The sequence below is a fragment of the Schistocerca gregaria genome, chromosome 5 (assembly GCF_023897955.1).
Source record: "Schistocerca gregaria isolate iqSchGreg1 chromosome 5, iqSchGreg1.2, whole genome shotgun sequence".
NCBI classification, from domain to species: domain Eukaryota; kingdom Metazoa; phylum Arthropoda; class Insecta; order Orthoptera; family Acrididae; genus Schistocerca; species Schistocerca gregaria.
Window position 1 is genome coordinate 458,257,042 of NC_064924.1, and position 21,720 is coordinate 458,278,761.

Below are 21,720 nucleotides of genomic sequence, written 5' to 3' on the forward strand. Positions count from 1 at the left end.
TGTGATAGCAGTTGAAGCTTGATATTAGGTTGAGTACTCAACTTTAGTGTCCAGGATCGGTGGGCGACGAACTTTGTAACACTCAAAAGAAGCACCTCACAAATCCAACCACGCATGCACGCCGGCAGCGGCTCCGGCCTGACTACACGCCACGGATACTTCTCTGTCCCAACTGACCCACCGCCTAGGCCCGGAAACAGACAAAGGACCAAATACACGTCGGCCAATGAGACGACCAACCGAACGACCAACGAACGGTCGTCCTGCTCCAACCTCCTGCTCTGCCCCAACCGACCGACAGCCTAGGCCCGGAAACAGACAAAGGACCAAATACACGTCGGCCAATGAGACGACCAACCGAACGACCAACGAACGGTCGTCCTGCTCCAACCTCCTGCTCTGCCCCAACCGACCGACCGCCTAGGCCCGGAAACAGACAAAGGACCAAATACACGTCGGCCAATGAGACGACCAACCGAACGACCAACGAACGGTCGTCCTGCTCCAACCTCCTGCTCTGCCCCAACCGACCGACCGCCTAGGCCCGGAAACAGACAAAGGACCAAATACACGTCGGCCAATGAGACGACCAACCGAACGACCAACGAACGGTCGTCCTGCTCCAACCTCCTGCTCTGCCCCAACCGACCGACCGCCTAAGCCCGGAAACAGACAAAGGACCAAATACACGTCGGCCGATGAGACGACCAACCGAACGACCAACGAACAGTCGTCCGCTCCAACCTCCTTCCGTCGGCGAGCACTGGTTGTCCGCGCCTCACTGGCGCTCCATCCTGGACTTCACTGCTGCTGCATCCTGACTGAGATCTCAACTGAATCCCAGACACACGACGACCCGGAAATACCATCGGTCGCTCCAGAGATGGTACGACAGTGCACTTATCGATCAGTGCTGCTGCTGCCACTCACGAGCAGGTAAGGCAGCAACTTAGTGACGCCAGTAATTCAAATAAAATAAAAAAAGGAGGCGGCAGTACCGTAAAAACAAGATGACAAGTAATGAACGGCATGAACGCGAGCCACACACGGCTCAGCGCGACTGCAGCGAACAGCACGGGTGGACTAGCTCTTGTAACGAGAGGATAATAGGCGATTTAAATCTGATCGAGCGCGTGTGGGATGCGTTTGAGAGATGTACTGCACCAACGACCATCCAGAAGCTGTCAGCCACGCTGTTGGAGGTATGGAACGTCCTACCACAAGAAATCCTTACCAGCCGACACGCAAGATGAGTGCCTGTTGCAGAGCATGCACTGCTGTCAGTGGTGATCAGACACCCTATTAAGAGTCCTGCCATGCCTATTGTAATGTTCAGGGGCCGTCATGAATCGAGGTGACTTCATTTTTATTGCTGTCTTACAAGGAGACGGCACGAGCGTGGGATCGGGGAGTTGTCCGAAATTTTGTGTGGTGAAAGAGGACCCCTAACACCTCACGTGGCTAAAATATTAGGACGCACTACTTCGAAAATCCCGGGAAAAATCGATCCAAAGTTTCTTAGGTAGCCGTCACGGTAGCTCAGTGTGTTCGGTCAGAGAGCTGGTTGGCCTCTGTAATAAAAAACAGAGTGGAAGGATCGACCTCCGAACTTGAACAGAATGTCTTGCGACGTCCGCAACGACCAAACACAACGATCAATAACGAACAAAATGCAAATAAAAAAAATAAAAAAATAAAAGGTGTTTAGGGCTCGGACTCTTACGCCAGAGAGGTCTCGGGTTCTATTCCTCCTCTGGCACTTTTTTCTTCTGTTTCATTTTATTTTTTTATTTCATCAATTATTCAGAAAGTTTCCCAAACCTACATTATCTTTAACAAATTAGTTACACTATTGAATAAAAATTATTTTCTTTTTGTCCAACAACACAATTCATGGCGGTGGGTTTTCCATTTTTCATTGTAAAGTATATAAGGAGAATCACTGGGTTTTTAATCAAAATAACAAATTCGATTGGGAAACATTCAATTTTTATACACATACTAATTATGAACAAGAACCGCAGTGGTATTATCGTAAAAACAAACAAAGCAATAATTTTTGCGACATCTTACGCAACATATAAAAGCGGATGTTTTTTACAATTACAGGGCGTTTGCAATAAATTTGTACAAAAATATGCCCCATTAACATTTACGAAAATGTTTAGAGTTTCTGATAATTTTGAGGCAAACCAGGCATATTGAATCATGTCTCGTAATATTGGTGAGGATAACTGATGGTGAATTACAGAATGAATTTTTATACAGTCTTCCCGAGATTTATTTCACGATTCTCCTGTAACAATGCGCTGCAAATTTGGGGGTAACAGAAGGATAAAAAAAGTGCCAGAGGAGGAATCGAACCCGAGACCTCTGGCGTAAGTGTCCGACCGCTAACCAGGTAGGCCAGACGGCGACTCAGCAGTAGACTAACATTTTACACTCATCAGGCACCTAAGAAACTTTGGATCGATTTTTCTCGGGATTTTCCGAGTAGTGCGTCCTAATATTTTAACCACGTGAGGTGTTAGGGGTCCTCTTTCACCACACAAAATTTCGGACAAATCTCGGACCCACGGTCATGACGTCTCCTTGTTAGAATAAAAGTGCCTTTTCTGTTCGTCTCATTAGACTCTTAGGTTATTTTCAGATGACGCTGTCATTTATCGACTAATAGAATCATGAGAAGATCAAAACAAATTGCAAAACGATTTAGAAAGGATATCTGTATGGTGCGAAAATTGGCAAGTGGTCCTAAATAACGAAAAGTGTAAAGTCATCCACATGAGTGCTGAAAGGAATCCGTTAAACTTCGGTTACAGGACAAATCAGTCAAATCTTAAGGCCGTAAATTCAACTAAATACCTAGGAATTGCAATTACGAACAACTTAAATTGGAATGAACACACAGAAAATGTTGTGGGGAAGGCTTTCCAAACACTGCGTTTTATTGGCAAGTATTGACTTCTTAAGTAACACACTCCTGGAAATTGAAATAAGAACACCGTGAATTCATTGTCCAGGAAGGGGAAAATTTATTGACACATTCCTGGGGTCAGATACATCACATGATCACACTGACAGAACCACAGGCACATAGACACAGGCAACAGCGCATGCACAATGTCGGCACTAGTACAGTGTATATCCACCTTTCGCAGCAATGCAGGCTGCTATTCTCCCATGGAGACGATCGTAGAGATGCTGGATGTAGTCCTGTGGAACGGCTTGCCATGCCATTTCCACCTGGCGCCTCAGTTGGACCAGCGTTCGTGCTGGACGTGCAGACCGCGTGAGACGACGCTTCATCCAGTCCCAAACATGCTCAATGGGGGACAGATCCGGAGATCTTGCTGACCAGGGTAGTTGACTTACACCTTCTAGAGCACGTTGGGTGGCACGGATTACATGCGGATGTGCATTGTCCTGTTGGAACAGCAAGTTCCCTTGCCGGTCTAGGAATGGTAGAACGATGGGTTCGATGACGGTTTGGATGTACCGTGCACTATTCAGTATCCCCTCGACGATCACCAGAGGTGTACGGCCAGTGTAGGAGATCGCTCCCCACACCATGATGCCGGGTGTTGGCCCTGTGTGCCTCGGTCGTATGCAGTCCTGATTGTGGCGCTCACCTGCACGGCGCCAAACACGCATACGACCATCATTGGCACCAAGGCAGAAGCGACTCTCATCGCTGAAGACGACACGTCTCCATTCGTCCCTCCATTCACGCCTGTCGCGACACCACTGGAGGCGGGCTGCACGATGTTGGCGCGTGAGCGGAAGACGGCCTAACGGTGTGCGGGATCGTAGCCCAGCTTCATGGAGACGGTTGCGAATGGTCCTCGCCGATACCCCAGGAGCAACAGTGTCCCTAATTTGCTGGGAAGTGGCGGTGCGGTCCCCTACGGCACTGCGTAGGATCCTACGGTCTTGGCGTGCATCCGTGCGGCGCTGCGGTCCAGTCCCAGGTCGACGGGCACGTGCACCTTCCGCCGACCACTGGCGACAACATCGATGTACTGTGGAGACCTCACGCCCCACGTGTTGAGCAATTCGGCGGTACGTCCACCCGGCCTCCCGCTTGCCCACTATACGCCCTCGCTAAAAGTCCGTCAACTGCACATACGGTTCACGTCCACGCTGTCGCTGCATGCTACCAGTGTTAAAGACTGCGATGGAGCTCCGTATGCCACGGCAAACTGGCTGACACTGACGGCGGCGGTGCACAAATGCTGAGCAGCTAGCGCCATTAGACGGCCAACACCGCGGTTCCTGGTGTGTCCGATGTGCCGTGCGTGTGATCATTGCTTGTAGAGCCCTCTCGCAGTGTCCGGAGCAAGTATGGTGGGTCTGACACACCGGTGTCAATGTGTTCTTTTTTCCATTTCCAGGAGTGTAGAACCCAGTACGTTGTCCTCGATGGTGAGTGTATCATCTGGAGTGCCCCAGGGAAGAGTGGTAGGTCCGCTGTTGTTTTCTATCTACATAAATGATCTTTTTGATAGAACAGATAGCAATTTGCGGCTGTTTGCTGATGATGCTGTGGTGTACGGAAAGGTTTCGTCGTTGAGTGACTGTAGGAGGATACAAGATGATTTGGACAGCATTTGTGATTGATGTAAAGAACGACAGCTAACTCCAAATATAGATCAATGTAAATTAATGCACATGATTACGAAAAAGAATCCCGTGATGTTTAAATACTCCATTAGCAGCGTAGCGCTTCACACAGCCATGTCGATTAAATGTTTGGGCGTAACATTGCAGAGCGATATGAAGTGGGACAAGCGTGTAATGGCAGTTGTGGGCGAAGGCGGATAATAGTTTTCGGTTCATTGGTAGAATTTTGGGAAGATATAGTTCATCTGTAAAGGAGACCCCTTATAAAACACTAATACGGCCTGTTCTTGAGTACTGCTCGAGCGTTTGGGATCCCTATCAGGTAGGATTGAGGAAGGACATAGAAGCAATTCAGTGGCGGGCAGCTAGATTTTATCATCAAGCGAGTGTTACGGAAATGCTTCAGGAATTCGGGTGGGAGTCTCTGGAGGAAAGGAGGCGTTCTTTTCGTGAATCGCTGCTGAGGAAATTTAGAGAACCAGCATTTGAGGCTGACTGCGGTACAATTTTACTGCCGCCAACTTACATTTCGCGGAAAGACCACAAAGATAAGAGAGATTAGGGCTCGTACAGAGGCATGTAGGGAGTCATTTTTCCCTCGTTCTGTTTGGGAGTGGAACAGGGAGAGAAGATGCTAGTTGTGGTACGTGGTACCCTCCGCCACGCACCATATGGTGGATTGCGGAGTATGTATGTAGATGTAGATGTAGACACTTAGGAAACGTAACAGATCTACTGAGGAGACTGCCTACACTAAACTTGTCCGTCCTCTTTTGGAATACTGCTGCGAGGTGTGGAATCCTTACCATACGGGACGGAGTACATCGAAAAAGTTCAAATAAGGCTGGCACGTTTTGTATTATCGCGAAATAGGGGAGAGAGTGTAACTGAAATGATACAGGATTTGAGGTGGGCATCATTAAACAAATGCGTTTTTCGTTGCGGCAGAATCTTCTCGCCAGCTTCCTCCTCCGAATGCGAAAATATTTTGTTGACCTACATAGGGAGAAACGATTACCAATATAAAATCAGGGAAATCAGAGATCGTACGGAAAGATATAGGTGTTCGTTCTTTCCGTACGCTATACGAGATTTGGAATAACAGAATTGTGAAGTTGGTTCGATGAACCCTCTGCCAGGCACTTAAATGTGATTTGCAGATTAACCTTGTAGATTTAGATGTAGTTGTAGATTGCGTACTTTGCAGTTATCTTCCTTACTATAGTGTCGCAGTTTCTTCTATAGTATATGGTCGAAGTTTCATAGAGCTATGTCACTTGGTAGTTACACATCATGCAGAAGTCACTTTCGTCCTTAACTTTTACACACCGGTGTGTTACAAACGAGTGTTCTTTATTTACAACAAAACGCAATTCTACTGAAAAAAAACACTCACACGTCATGAAATTTTACATGATCGTTTGCTTGAGCACTGCATTAGACTGAAACTTCGTGGCAGATTAAAACTGTTTGCCGGACCGAGACTCGAACTCGGGAAGATAGGAGACGAGTTACTGGCAGGCGTAAAGCTTTCACGGTAGTTCGTCAGTCGTACTTAAGTAGTTCAGCCGGTACAGCACTTGCCCGCAAAAGGCAATGGTACACAGGAATTGAAACGTGTGCTTAGTTCAAATGTTCGTGAATTCCTAAGGGACCAACCTGCTGAGTCCATTGGTCCCTAGACTTACACACTACTTTCAACTAACTGAAACTAACTTCCGCGAAGGGCAACCCACACACCTCTGCCCCAGGGAGGACACGAACGTCCGGCGGGAGAGGCCGCGCAGTTCGCCCCTAACCGCACGGCCACTCTGCGCAGCCATGTCTTTACAAGGGAACATCCCCAAAGCACCCCCCTCAGATTTAGTTATAAGTTGGCACAGTGGATAGGCCTTGAAAAACTGAACACAGATCAATCGAGAAAACAGGAAGAAGTTGGTTGGAACTATGAAAAGATAAGCAAAATATAGACACTGAGTAGTCGATGCCCAAGATAGGCAATATCAAGGACAATGTGAGCTCACGAGCGCAGTGGTCCCTTGGTTAGCGTGAGCAGCTGCGGAACGAGAGTCTTTAGTTCAAATCTTCCCTCGAGTGAAAAGTTTACATTCTTTATTTTCGCAGAGTTATGATCTGTCCGTTCGTTCATTGACGTCTCTGATCACTGTAATAAGTTTAGTTTCTGTGTTTTGCGACCGCACCGCAAAACCGTGCGATTACTTGACGAAAGGACGTGCCTCTCCAATGGGAACCGAAAACATTTTATCGCAAGGTCATAGGTCAACCGATTCCTCCACAGGAAAACACGTCTGATATATTCAATAGGACACTGGTGACAGTATGTGCGTCACATGACAGGAATATGTTGTCTACCCACCTAACTAGTACACTTGGCGAATGGCTAAAAAGATTCTTCTACCTTGCCCGATTTAGGTTTTCTTGTCGATGTGATAATCACTCCAAAAAAGTGATGAAAACATGAGATTTTGTCACATAAACTGAAAATAAAAAGTTAAACTTTTCACTCGAGGGAAAAGTTGAACCAAGGTCTTCTCGTTCCGTAGCTGGTCACGCAACCACGGGACCACGGCGCTTCTAAGCTCACATTGTCCTTGATATTGCATATCTTGCGCATGGACTACTGAGTTTGTATATTTTGCTTATTTTTTCATAGTTCCGCACAACTTCTTCCGGTTTTCTCGATCGATGTGTGTTCAGTTTTTCAAGGCCTAGCAACTGTGCTGCTGCTTTCACTAATATTTGGCCTCATATTTGAGAGCCGGTTTTGTGGAGGGTATTGTCTGTAGACACTTCCTCCTGCCTAGAGTGGAGTTTGTGTGACTAGTGTTGGCCTATTTTAGATATGTCCTGTGTGTGCAGTGAACACGATTTTTTGCCTAGCCACTGTGCCAACTTATAACTAAATCTGAGGAGGGTGCGATGGGGAGGTCCCCTTGTTAGTGAAATGGAACGACTGCCATTAATACACACATAAACAAAAAATAAATCTGTGGTAATGGTCTGCGCAGCAAGTGCATGTGCTGGTTTGCTAAATGTTAATTTGCACAAGAGACTCATTAAGAGACAAAAGAGTTTTCTATATTGTAAGAAGTAAAGGTAAAAAACGAAGATGCGGTAGTTTCTCGTAAATAGCTGGGGCAACGAAGGGTCCTAACGACTGGAAAAGAAGGCTGGTCATCCCCGTTTTCAAGAAGGGGACACATAATTATAGGCCTATATCGTTGACATTAGTCTGCTGTAGAATTTTGGAACATGTTTTATGCTCGAGAATTATGACATTTTTTGGGGAACGAAAACCCCCTTAAAAATAAACACGGGTTCCGCAAAAAGAAATCTTGAGAAACTCAGCACGCTCTGTACCTCGATGACCTTCAGCGCTGTAGATAACGGCACTCAGGTTAAAACCGTGCTCCTTGACATCAGGAAGGCATCTGACACCGTCCCGCACTGCCGTTTAGCGAAAAAATAGGAGCTTATCGAGTATCGGAACATATTTGCATTGGATTCAAGACTTCCTTCCAGCTAGAACTCAATACTCTCTTAACGGAACAAAACTGACAGATGTAAAAGTAATTTCCGAAGTACACCAAGCAACTGTGACAGGAGCCGGCCGCGGTGGTCTCGCGGTTGTAGGCGCGCAGTCCGGAACCGTGCGACTGCTACGGTCGCAGGTTCGAATCCTGCCTCGGGTATGGATGTGTGTGATGTCCTTAGGTTAGTTAGGTTTAAGTGGTTCTAAGTTCTAGGGGACTGATGACCACAGCAGTTGAGTCCCATAGTGCTAAGAGCCATTTGAACCAACTGTGACAGGACCATTGTTGTTTAAAATGTATACTGTGTTAACAGTAACAAAATCGAGAAAGTGAAGGGACGAATTCCTGATTGGATGTGGAGGAAGAAAGGTCCTATGAACTTATGTCCGGAAACGCCTCGTTTCCACGGTAGATGGCGCTGATTAATGAAAATTCTTCTGACGACATGGCGTGTGTTCCTTGCGTGTTGCAGACTGTGTGATTGACGCAACGTACTGTAAGGTACAGAATGGTTCGGTATTCATGCAGGGAACCACCTAAGATGGTGTTGGTGAGTACGGCCAGAGAGTTGGAAACGGTCGAGAGGCAGCACGACTATATCAAAATAAGTACCGTCACAGACACCAACCATATCACACAACTAATAATTTTTTCATAGTGCGGGTCCACAGTCTTTATATATTTCTTTAAAGTCAGCACCGTCATTAGACTGTTGTCTATTTCCAGTGTTGCATTTACACTTGCACAGTAATGATCCTGCAAGAACGGGACCAACGACGACTGATGGGAATCGTTCAACGTGACAGAACTACAACCCCTCCGCAAATTGCTGCAGATTTCAATGCTGGGCCACCAACAAGTGTCAGCGTGAGAACCATTCAACGAAACATCATCGATATAGGCTTTCGGAGCCGAAGGCCCACTCGTGCACTCTCGATGACTGCACGACACAAAGTTTACGTGATACATGGAACTTACTGGAATTAAGGAAAACGTGGAAGGGAGCACCCACCAATGTAAGTTTCTTATTAGACAACATGTTTATTTAACAATATATAACCATATTTTCTTTAAAAAATTGTACAAATTTGCAAAATTCTTTTGATTTTAAACCTTCAATTGAATAAGCTTTTGCAAAGTAATCTGAAGTGATGTGTAGCAAACAATATGAAATAATTACAAGACCGCCGGACCTGCAGCCCTCCCGTTATCGGGTGAAACAGTGGTGTTTACTACCGCGCTGGGCACAAAAAATGGTTTAAGTGGCTCTGAGCACTATGGGACTTAACTTCTGAAGCCATCTGTCCCCTACAACTTAGAACTACTTAATCCTAACTAACCTAAGGACATCACAAATATCCATGCCCGAGGCAGGATTCGAACCTGCGACCGTAGCGGTCGCGCGGTTACAGACTGTACCGCTTAGAACCGCTCGGCCACGGACTGGGCACAGTCTGTCTTATTAAATGCCCTTTTGCAACACACGAAAAATTATATAAGCACCATAGATGACAAAAAAGATTCAATTACTCAAAACAGATGACGTAACTTTTAATATGAAAGCTGTATGTCGAAAGGTTCGAGGTTAAGACGCGCACCTGTGCTTTAAGGTTAAACAGATCAGGAAACAATATGACAATGAAAAGGCTTACTTCAAAGCAACCAACCTCTTAATTTCAATCAGCAACCAAGGTGCGACTGGATTCCAACCGTCCCTTCTGGCAATTTCATTTTGGCTAAAGCCCTGGTAACAGTTGGCTGTTAATATTTTCAAAGTTAAACTGATTGTCAGTTATTAAGACCGCTCTGACGGAACATCTTAAAACATTACTTGTGAACACTTATTACAAGAGAACTCACTCGGCGGAACCACAAGGTACAGTTAAAATACACCAATAATGACCCGGTCTTTCAACCACAGCAACGCACAGCTTAGTACAACAGGTTGTTCAGATTATAACTAATGACTGAGAAATGCAATTACAGTCAAAGAATTAAACTGGTTAACATCTAAATCTAGCCACATGGTCCCTCTTTTGTTTAACGGCAACCTGTGCCTTAGTATTATTGTTCCGACTGTATTTACGACCAGTAGCTGATTCATTAGAACATTAATGATCGAGTACAAACCGCAAAGGAAAGACAATATAATAGCGGGACAAATTTTCGAACGACAACTAGTGTCTTAGTACAATACTGCGGCCTATATTTACGACCAAAGAGTCGACCGAGTAAAACTCTGAGCGTCGGATACAAACCAGAAAATAATAAGAAGAGCAGGCAGACAATGACACAAATAGCTACGAGGATTACAGAATGTTACCCCCCTTTATCAGCTAGCAGTTCCATGGATCCACGGTGCGTCGCAGCTGTTACTGAGTGTTGCTAATGAAAGCCGGGTAGAAGAGGGCAGGGAGGCCACGAGAGGCCGTCCGACACGAATGTTGCCAACCAACAGACGGGATGTCGGCCTGCTGTTTGTAGTTGACGCTGATCCCGGTGAATTATTCCGGTTATCTTAGCTCTGCGCAAGCCCTCCTTGCGCACCTCGTGGCTTCGGCTTCTCGGACCTCGTGACCACCTCTTGTCGCGACGCTACCGCCAATTCCCAAACTTAATGCCTCCCACTAGGGCGTGCGAACCCCGTACATACAGGGTGGTCAGAAAATGTGTGAAATGCTTGTAGGGATGTTACAGGGCAGGTTGTACTGAGACATAAATGTTAAGAAAGAAATTCAATACGTTGCTCCGTTTCCGAGCTATTTAGCATAGAATTTAACCAATCGGGACGTCGCGCGCTCACATTCAAGCGGCCTGCCAGGGGCGGTTTGCCCAACGAGTGCTGTGACTCGTTAGCTGAAACTTGAATTTACGCGCTCGACGATCTGATTGGCTAACTTCAATGCTAAAAAAACTCGGAAGCGGCGCAACGTATAGAAATTTTTTTGTAACATTCATATCTCAGTACAATCTGCCCTGCAACATCCCTACAAGCGTTTCAGACATTTTCTGACTACACTGTATATCGGCAAGCAAAGACCTTCTAAGGGCACAAACCACAGATACCAACTCTTCCTCGTAGATATTGTCAATGGAGCCGCAAGAGGGATAGTCGATACTACACCTAAGCCAGTGGCGACAGACAGAACAGTCCACTAACTCAATGGCGCCATGGCTCATTACGCTTCGCCTGGGCCCATCAACATTGACATTCGACTGTTGATGACTGGAAACATGCTGCCTGGTCGGCTGAAATTCGTTTCCAACTATATCGAGCGGATGGCCGTGTACGGGTATGGAGACAACCTCATGAATCCATGGACCCTGCATGTCAGCAGGGGACTGTTCAAGCTGATGTAGGCTCTTAATGGTGTGGGGCGTGTGCAGTTGGAGTGATATAGGACCCCTGAAACGTCTAGATACGACTCTGACGGGTGACACGTACGTAAGCATCCTGTCTTATCACCTACATCCATTCATGTCCACTGTGCATTCCGACGGACTAGGGAACTTCTAGCAGGACAATTGCTACAGACTGGCTCCAGGAACACTCTTCTTGGTTTAAGGATACTGGTACTTTCCCATCTCAATATTATGTAAAAATCAACACCTACTTCTTTCAGGCACTGTTTATAATGTATATGTCTTACAGATTTTTTGTTGATATAAGGTAATGCAGCACAATTTCTAAACAAATTAGAAATATTTTGAATATTTTTGAACCTGCATAGGGTTATTAAAAAATTACAAAGAAATTGATGCAATTTTTTTCCAAATTACTTCCTCAAATTGAGGTACCATTTAATCCAAAGTTAAACATTTGAAGGAGACCAAATTTTTATCAAATTTGCATGACATGATGGCTGAGGTACTAGACCTATTTAATTCCACCTATTGTGTATATTACAAGAATAAAAAAAATAATCACATCTTACTTTTTAATTTTTAAAATTTTTCCTAATAAAAATGTTATTTTTTCTATAATTTAACTGATTCCTCAATAAAGCTTAGGTCTACTACATAAGTATGGACTATTACAAGTTACATTAAAAATTAGAGGAATGCTTTATAAACTTTAGGAAATATTTGTACCTGAATTCTGAAAATACAACTTGCGGGAATTTGCGAATGAAGATATGAGACCAATTAAACTGTTCCTCAGAACATTCCTGATCATAGTCTTCATCCTGCAGCATTTCTTCATCTTCAACCTTTCTCTTGGCATTCCTTTTAGCACGTCTTGCTTCTTTGGTAACTTGAAGAGCGAATCTTTCAGCTTCATGCACCCGTTGCCTGTCACACGCAAGCAATTGATCTTCCATATTAGAGCAACATTTTATGCATAAATTTCTCAAGACTTCCAACCTTCCTATCACTCAATCATTGAAACATATCACTGCGTCTGTTACACCAACTTTTAATGTATTTAGTCCTACAAAAACATTCTTGAGTAATCTTTCCCATATGCCATGGTCGAAACTTTCCTTTGTATACTGAGTGCCCCCATTAAAGACATTTACCAAGCAAAACAGGGTCACTCAGTTCTCTAAAAACTGGTTTTATTTCATTCATAACAGGCTCAGGAAAAGAATGCTTATAATGTTAAATTTTGCTTTTTGGTAACCACACCAAGAATCTGCTCCTTTAGGACAAAGTCCGTGAACAGGCTGGTTATCTGTGGACAACTTATGAAAGTAGGTGGTCCATACACCTTTTCTCATTTCTATAACATCATTCAGAGGTGCAGTTCGTCTAATGGCCAGTCCATAATGACTCTGAAGAAGGTCTATTTCAGTTTTTGTCGATCTGCCGTGTCCAGACAGAGATGTTCTGTCAGATAGCAACTTTCCTTACATTTCTGTTCGTAGCTTCCTCAATCTAGCACCCATTCTCTTTTGAAGATGTCCACAACACTCCAGTTTTATTACTAAGGTATCGCCATAAACATTGAACTCATTAATTTTATTGAAAGCTTTAGAGTCCCCATCGCCTAGGTACTTCGTATACCTAATGTTATAAACGGGCAACGACCTCTAAAATATTTCCAGAGCTCCATCACACTCCAGACCTCCGCTGTAACTGTCATAATTTTTAGAACACTGATGTTCAATATGTCCTTCAGTGTTACCATGGAAGATGTGAGAGTACTTAGATAAGCACTGAACATCAAGAACGTTTCCATTCTCCAGAGAAGTAGCACTTAAACACCATTCAAGGAACGATGTCGTTAACGTTGCCATGCCCCATCAAGTGCAACAGCAATATCCCTGGTTCCACTAATATTTACAGTTTCTTCTACTGCACGTTTCATAGATGCTTTAGACACAATCTACAAAGCACCTAAAAGTATTTGCATGTACTTGCTGAACCTACTGGGAGGAGGAGGAAATTCCATCAAACCACAAAATGTTTGAGCAGCATTTTTTTTTCCTTTTCCTGTTGCACGCATTGCATACACTAAGTTCAAATTCACATCATTTGAATTATGCACAAGGTTCGAAGTCATTTTCGAGGTAGATTTATTGCAGGATCTACACAGAACCACTAATTTTGACGCTGATCCCTTCCTGCTACTTTCTTGTTCAGTTATTTCCAGACAGCCTACACCATCACATTGTTTACATTTCGCCATTTCTTTTATTAAAGGAGATAAGATGCACACATCAACAACAACAAATCCACAACAAACAACGTCATTGTTAACACAACAATTTGAATCACCAGGAGGCGTGCCATGTGGGAGTTTCTTCCCTGAAGAACTGATACATAGGTTACTTTCAACAGTGTGGCTTGCTTTGTTTGTGAACTGGTTACCACGGAATTTCCTATTATTGAATCTCTTGATGCGTGGCATAGTTCGTATTTATGGCACACTAAAGGATATGTATTTCCACAAATATATGTAGTACTTGGGGAACAAACATTAAGTAACACGTGAACAAACTGCTTCAGCGCAACAGAAGTAGAAACCAGCAAAGATAATCATTTACAGACACCATAGAGTAAATATCTCTGGAGTGAGCTTTGCGTTCTGCGCATGTTGTCAACATTAAACCAGGACTGTCACGTGTTTTCGGGACTTCGCTGTCCCTGTGTACTTTCCGCAGCGTTTGAAGTTTATATCAAGAGTTTTTGTTGTGTTTCACCGTTTGTTGATAGTGTATAGCGATGGTGAATTACTGTTGTTGTTACGGTTGCAAAGAAAAATATGTGAAAGGAGGGATAGTAACTTTTCATGGGCACATACCATATAGCTCTAATTATACACTCCTGGAAATGGAAAAAAGAACACATTAACACCGGTGTGTCAGACCCACCATACTTGCTCCGGACACTGCGAGAGGGCTGTACAAGCAATGATCACACGCAAGGCACAGCGGACACACCAGGAACCGCGGTGTTGGCCGTCGAATGGCGCTAGCTGCGCAGCATTTGTGCACCGCCGCCGTCAGTGTCAGCCAGTTTGCCGTGGCATACGGAGCTCCATCGCAGTCTTTAACACTGGTAGCATGCCGCGACAGCGTGGACGTGAACCGTATGTGCAGTTGACGTACTTTGAGCGAGGGCGTATACTGGGCATGCGGGAGGCCGGGTGGACGTACCGCCGAATTGCTCAACACGTGGGGCGTGAGGTCTCCACAGTACATCGATGTTGTCGCCAGTGGTCGGCGGAAGGTGCACGTGCCCGTCGACCTGGGACCGGACCGCAGCGACGCACGGATGCACGCCAAGACCGTAGGATCCTACGCAGTGCCGTAGGGGACCGTACCGCCACTTCCCAGCAAATTAGGGACACTGTTGCTCCTGGGGTATCGGCGAGGACCATTCGCAACCGTCTCCATGAAGCTGGGCTGCGGTCCCGCACACCGTTAGGCCGTCTTCCGCTCACGCGCCAACATCATGCAGCCCGCCTCCAGGGGTGTCGCGACAGGCGTGAATGGAGGGACGAATGGAGACGTGTCGTCTTCAGCGATGAGAGTCGCTTGTGCCTTGGTGCCAATGATGGTCGTATGCGTGTTTGGCGCCGTGCAGGTGAGCGCCACAATCAGGACTGCATACGACCGAGGCATCATGGTGTGGGGAGCGATCTCCTACACTGGCCGTACACCTCTGGTGATCGTCGAGGGGACACTGAATAGTGCACGGTACATCCAAACCGTCATCGAACCCATCGTTCTACCATTCCTAGACCGGCAAGGGAACTTGCTGTTCCAACAGGACAATGCACGTCCGCATGTATCCCGTGCCACCCAACGTGCTCTAGAAGGTGTAAGTCAACTACCCTGGCCAGCAAGATCTCCGGATCTGTCCCCCATTGAGCATGTTTGGGACTGGATGAAGCGTCGTCTCACGCGGTCTGCACGTCCAGCACGAACGCTGGTCCAACTGAGGCGCCAGGTGGAAATGGCATGGCAAGCCGTTCCACAGGACTACACCCAGCATCTCTACGATCGTCTCCATGGGAGAATAGCAGCCTGCATTGCTGCGAAAGGTGGATGTACACTGTACTAGTGCCGACATTGTGCATGCTCTGTTGCCTGTGTCTATGTGCCTGTGGTTCTGTCAGTGTGATCATGTGATGTATCTGACCCCAGGAATGTGTCAATAAAGTTTCCCCTTCCTGGGACAATGAATTCATGGTGTTCTTATTTCAATTTCCAGGAGTGTAGTTATCATATTAGCAAGAGACACTGTATATGTTTAAAAATTTCAAGACGCATTATAATTGCTTGGTTCTGTAGACCTATTTTCTACGATTTTATGACTATATAATAGATATTACGGCTCGTACAAAAGCTTACAAACAATCGCGTCCTCTCGTAAATTTGCTAGTGGAACAGGAAAGGGAATGGTTAGTTGTTTCAGCAAATACTATCCTCCATGCATTTATGAGTGACTTGTCGATTGTGTATATAGTTTACTCGGTCTACTATTTGTTTAATAAACTGGAAGCAAGTACGTAAAATGCGTTAAATAAATACTTGAAAGTGTCACCAGCAAGAAAAATTGTGCTTTAGATTGCTAAAACGAGAAAATAAATACACAGAAATAGCAGAAAAAAAGGACGAATTAGAAGGGATATAACGCTAATGTGTGGCAAATTCGGTGGTTTTCGGACACTTGCAAAAGTACTAGCGTACTGTCAAGTCGTTTTGCAAGACTTTCAGTGCAAAAATGTACGTCAGGCTCTGTAACACTATAAAGTGCCGTATCGTACCGAAAACTACCAAAAATCGAGTGCATCTGAGCTGTGACACGTATTGCAAAGAAGCAGAATGCAATATCACTTGCCCTTAAAAGTTACGTAGCTAGTTTATTCCCGTAATCAAATGGATACTGTTACAATGTCTGTGCAACATAGATAAATAATCCCCGACACGTACGAAAAGAATCCGTCTGTATTAGGGATGTAGTGACATTCTAAATATACAGGGCTCTATACGGACAAACACGCGTCGTCCCGAGATCACGTGACCAGGCCGGCAATATATGTTGACAACACGAAATCTGTTCTGCGCATGTGAATGATCACTCCAGAGATATTTACTCTATGACAGACACTAGAAACCTGCACTGTTACCAACATATTCAGTGTATCATACGTATAATCGCTGGAAACAGGAAGTTCACGGTTCTTTTCGAAAGAATATGGTTTCTGTAACAGAAATAAAAGAGGGGTGGTGGCATACAAGACTGTAACTTTAAAATTTGGTATATATAGGTCATAAAGTGATAAAAAATTTATGTTTTTCCCCCATTTATAAGTACCCTGTATCCTCAAGCAGACCGCAACTGCTGGTCTCGCGGTAGCGTTGTCGCTTCCCGAGCACGGGGTCCCGGGTTCGATTCCCGGCGGGGTCAGGGATTTTTCCTATCTCGAGATGACTGGGTGTTGTTGTGTCGTCTTCATCATCATCATCATTCATCCCCATTACGGTCGGAGGAAGGCAATGGCAAACCACCTCCACTAGTACTTTGGCGGTGCGGGTCTCCTGTAAAGGAGTATGGGACTCACCATCATCATCCTTAAACATTCCAACTGGCCACCAAACTCTGCAGACATGAACATTATTGAGCATTTCTGGCTTGCCTTGCAACACGCTGTTCAGAAGAGATCTCCACCCCTCTTACTCTGACGGATTTATGGGCAGCCCTGCAGCCCTGGAGCCAGTTCCCCCGCACAACTTCAGACATTAGTCGAGTCCATACCACGTAACAGCTCGCGGGGGCCCTACCAAAACCAAGGAAGGCCTCTGCGCTTGTTCGTGACGTCACGTCAGCTAGGCACGGCGAACGCCAGGTCTGTTGCAAGCATATTCATAATGGTGGTGTCTCCCTCCCTGACAAAGGAAAATGTGAAACTATTGGCGATAGCTGACCAACACACATTGTTCTGAGAGATTTCTGCAATCAATTAATTGTGCAATTCATTACACTTCTTAACAAATAGTGTACTCCTGAACTTAAACTTCCACCTGTTTTAAGGATTGACATACAAAAACAACTTCATGGTCCAGCAGCAAGAGAATTCGTGCTTCTTTACCTTATTTGTATATCTGAGGAAGTTACGTTTGTACTGGGTTGCTTTTACAAGAAACTGTGAATATATTGGTGCTCTTCTTTAGGTATCTTGGTTGACTATGGAGTGAGGAGCACTGAATGTTAATGAAATATCTTGCGATTGTACACGTTGGGGGATGGGGTGGGGGACAGAAGCAGAGGCAAAAGAGAGACACTTGTTTTATCAAATAATTTTTTTTATCTTATAAAGTTTCTCCTTTATGTTGCAAGAGGGGAATATTTATCTTTTCTAACGAGCATGTTTAAAAAAGTTTAAGCTCAGCAGTGTTTTCGATGTATGAAGCTATTTTGTTACCTGTTTAGAATTCCTTTCGTTGAAAACGACTGTAATCTAATGACTGGCAACAGATGGACATTTACACATGTAAATTAGTTCACATTTCCAGTGGCGATGTCAAACGAAAATAAATAGATAAGTAAAAGAAACGAGTTAATTGTAAGGGGGTTGGGGTAAGATTCGATAACAAAATGGATGAAGTAAATATAGTTACTTGAATGTAAAATTTTCGAAGCTTGCAATGGGGCAAAGCATCTCATATTGATCTACGTTTGTTTCGACAGGATTCAGTTATACAGAACTATGAGCTTCATTTGTAGCTTTACGATAGTAAGAAAATCTTCCATCTAATTAAAACTGCAGTATCCAAAACAATACCAAACATTTTGTCCAAAAATAAGAGATTTATAGTGATAAGCACGCCCAGGAGTTTCTTCCTGCAACAGATCTGGCGATCGCCGTGCCTAGCTGACGTGATGTCACCAACAAGCGCCGAGGGCTTCCTTTTAGTCGGTGTTGGTCCTACACGATATTAGACAGGTGTACCAGTTTCTTTGGCTCTTCAGTGTATATACCGAAATACGAGAGAAAACCGTACTGACGACTCTTAGGACGGGCTTCCGGTATATATTGTGTCTTGTATATTCGTGGAAGCTCCATGGAAATAACATAAGAGAGATTAGGTCGCGCAAGGAGTCATTTTTGCTTATCTGGCAAGAATGTGGCAAATAATGATATGAAACACCATGCACAGTATAAAAGGTTATGGAGTACGTTAACTTCGGATTTCGTTTCAGACTGATGTTCCGCGGTGCGGCGAGCCTGCTCTGACACGCACCGCTGCCGTTGCGTAACTGTCGCACGTGTCATCGCATTGCGCGAGACTCCCATGCTGCAACGGCAGTCACGCGACGACGTGTTGTTTTGCTCACATCCTGACTGAGTCACCCGCATTCACAAATCTACTCATTCTTTTAGTTGTCGGACGTCCTCGTGCGCTGATATCACTGAATGAAATGCTCACGGATATGGAGAAACCAAAGCCGTTGCTAGGTGTTTTGCCGCCCCTGGCGAGAACTGAAAAATGACGCCTCGATATCCACCCTCCCTTCACCACCACCATCCAACGGCGTAACAATACAAATCTCCTATTATACTTTGTCGTTAATCTAAGATGAACAGCCGGCCGGAGTGGCCGTGCGGTTCTAGGCGCTACAGTCTGGAACCGAAAGACCGCTAAGGTCACAAGGTTCGAATCCTGCCTCGGGCATGGATGTGTGTGATGTCCTTAGGTTAGTTAGGTTTAATTAGTTCTAAGTTCTAGGCGACTGATGACCTCAGAAGTTAAGTCGCATAATGCTCAGAGCCATTTTTTTAAGATGAGCAGAGGTCTTCGTTTTCTGGGGATAGTCCTCCATTTTCATGCTTTGTGCTCTATCCCTTTAAAATAGATCGAGGAGTACAAATGTCCTCAGTTTCTTATTTTTTGTCCTCAACTTCTGAAATTTCCCAGAATAACTGAAACGGAAAAAATGTGCTGAACATTTTAAACTGGCACTAAACTGGTTCAAAATGGTTCAAATGGCTCTGAGCACTATGGAACTTAACTTCTGAGGTTATCAGTCTACTATAACTTAGAACTACTTAAACCTTACTAACCTAAGGACGCCACAAACATCCATGCCCGAGGCAGGATTCGAACCTGCGACCGTAGCGGTCGCGCGGTTCCAGATTGTAGCACCTAGAACTGCTCGGCCACCGCGGCCAGCGACTAAACTGGATATACCAGTACAATCAAATTTGGAATCAGTTACTCACTTTACGTAACTGAAAGAAAATGAACTAATAACGGTGTTTAGCTACTTTCCGGTGTGAATGGATTTTTCTTTAAATACATAAATTATTCTACACTGATGGCAGACATAACGAAGCACCAACCTAGGTCACCTGGACAATCGTCGTATTGTAAAGTGTCTGTTTTTGTTTAAATATGTTTGGAATTGAGAATAAATCTTTTTTTGAACAACCACTTTCTTGCGATTAAATAAATAAATGCCTTGTTTGAAGTTTGTATTGAGAGTTCTATAGATTTCATTAGCCACCCTGGTGGCGCAGTAGTGCAGGTGATTGGGTTCTGATAATTCGTCTGAGTTGGGTCCAGATTCGAATACTGGTGCGGCATGGATGTTGTGTTTATAAACGCACTGGCTCTTTCCCTTCCCTGGAGTCAGCGGTCCTAAATTAAGGATGGGCGACTGATTGTAGCCCGTTGAGTTGCTCAAGGCACATGCCAAATCCAAAAATTCTTACATTTTTCTGATATTTGTATTTTAACACAGGTTATGTTCCACTTAAATTGTAATTTAAACTGTAATTTAATGATTAAATTATAAAATGTACAGGACTCGTTTCTACGATGTTATCGCACCAGGCGAATTTGCTTGAAACTTTACTAATCAGTCAATAACTTCATCAAATTTTTGATGATGTGACGAACTCAAACTCGAACTTTATCACGAAAGACATCATCATTGTTAGTAATAATATGTTTCAGTGTTCAAGATTATGAATGCTTGTACGAGTTCTTATCCTGACAGTGTCCACCACCGGTAGCTGAGTGGTGCCGACATGGTAGCTCATCGTGTTCGGTCAGAGGGTTAATTACCCTCTGAAATAAAAAAAAAAGACTGAATTAATCGATCAACAACGAACTTAAACGGATGTCTTACGACGTCCTCCCTGAGCAGATGCAATAAACAAAAGCGAACAAAATGAGATTTAAACCGGCCGGAGTGGCCGAGCGGTTCTAGGCGCTACAGTCTGGAACCGCGAGATCGCTAAGGTCGCAGGTTCGAACCCTGCCTCGGGCATGGATGTGTGTGATGTCTTTAGGTTAGTTAGGTTTGAGTAGTACTGAGTTCTAGGGGACTGATGACCTCAGAAGTTAAGTCCCATAGTGCTCAGAGCCATTTTTTTGAGATTTAAAAAAAGAAAAGAAAGTGGTCAGCGCAACAGAATGCCAATCCTAAGGGCCCGGGTTCAATTCCCGGGTGGGTCGGAGATTTTTCTCTGCTCAGGGACAGGGTGTTGTGTTGTCAATATCATCACATCCTATCACCCTCATCTAATCATCATCATCATCATCATCATCATTTCATCCCCATCGATGCGCAAGTCGCCGAAGTGGCGTCAAATCCAAATACTTGCACCCTGCGAACTGTTTATCCGACGGGAGGCCCTAGTCGCACGACATTTACATTTGTTTGTCCTGACAGTGCACCAAGCCTATGCAAAATTTCTTTTGGACCTTACTTGTGTGAATGCAACCGTCAGTAAAGTGTAATATGCAACATAGAGATTGGATTATGCTCTAATGTGTAAAATATATTGAGACAACAGCTTGCAGTCACGAGGTACACAATTTCTACAATTAAATGTTGTCGATAAACAAGTCATGACACTTTCTTCCTGATTATTACTTCCAAATACGTCAGATTTTAAGAAAACGACAGCTAATTTGTTACAGAAATGACAGTGCAGTTTTTTTTTCTCTTGCTGCGAGCCTCAGACACTCAGAGACACTTAGTCAGACAAAGACTCATTCTTATGTATGAGTATCATGAAACGCACTTACCTTTTACTCCTTTGAGATAAACTGATGGAGAAGTACGAAGCCTAGCTTGT

General features: G+C 44.6%; 1 protein-coding gene across 3 annotated transcripts in view; it reads right to left on the minus strand.

The window, feature by feature from the left end:
• LOC126272507 (uncharacterized) overlaps positions 1-21,720 on the minus strand; it is a 561,656-nt gene that overhangs the window by 500,866 nt on the left and 39,070 nt on the right. Inside the window, exon 1 of one of the 3 annotated variants that reach the window (XM_049975403.1) lies at positions 21,671-21,715. The exons of the other annotated variants lie outside the window; for them this stretch is intronic. The gene's annotated coding sequence lies outside the window, so the exon portion shown is untranslated. Of the gene's footprint in view, positions 1-21,670; positions 21,716-21,720 lie in introns of those variants that run through there. 3 annotated transcript variants of the gene reach the window in all.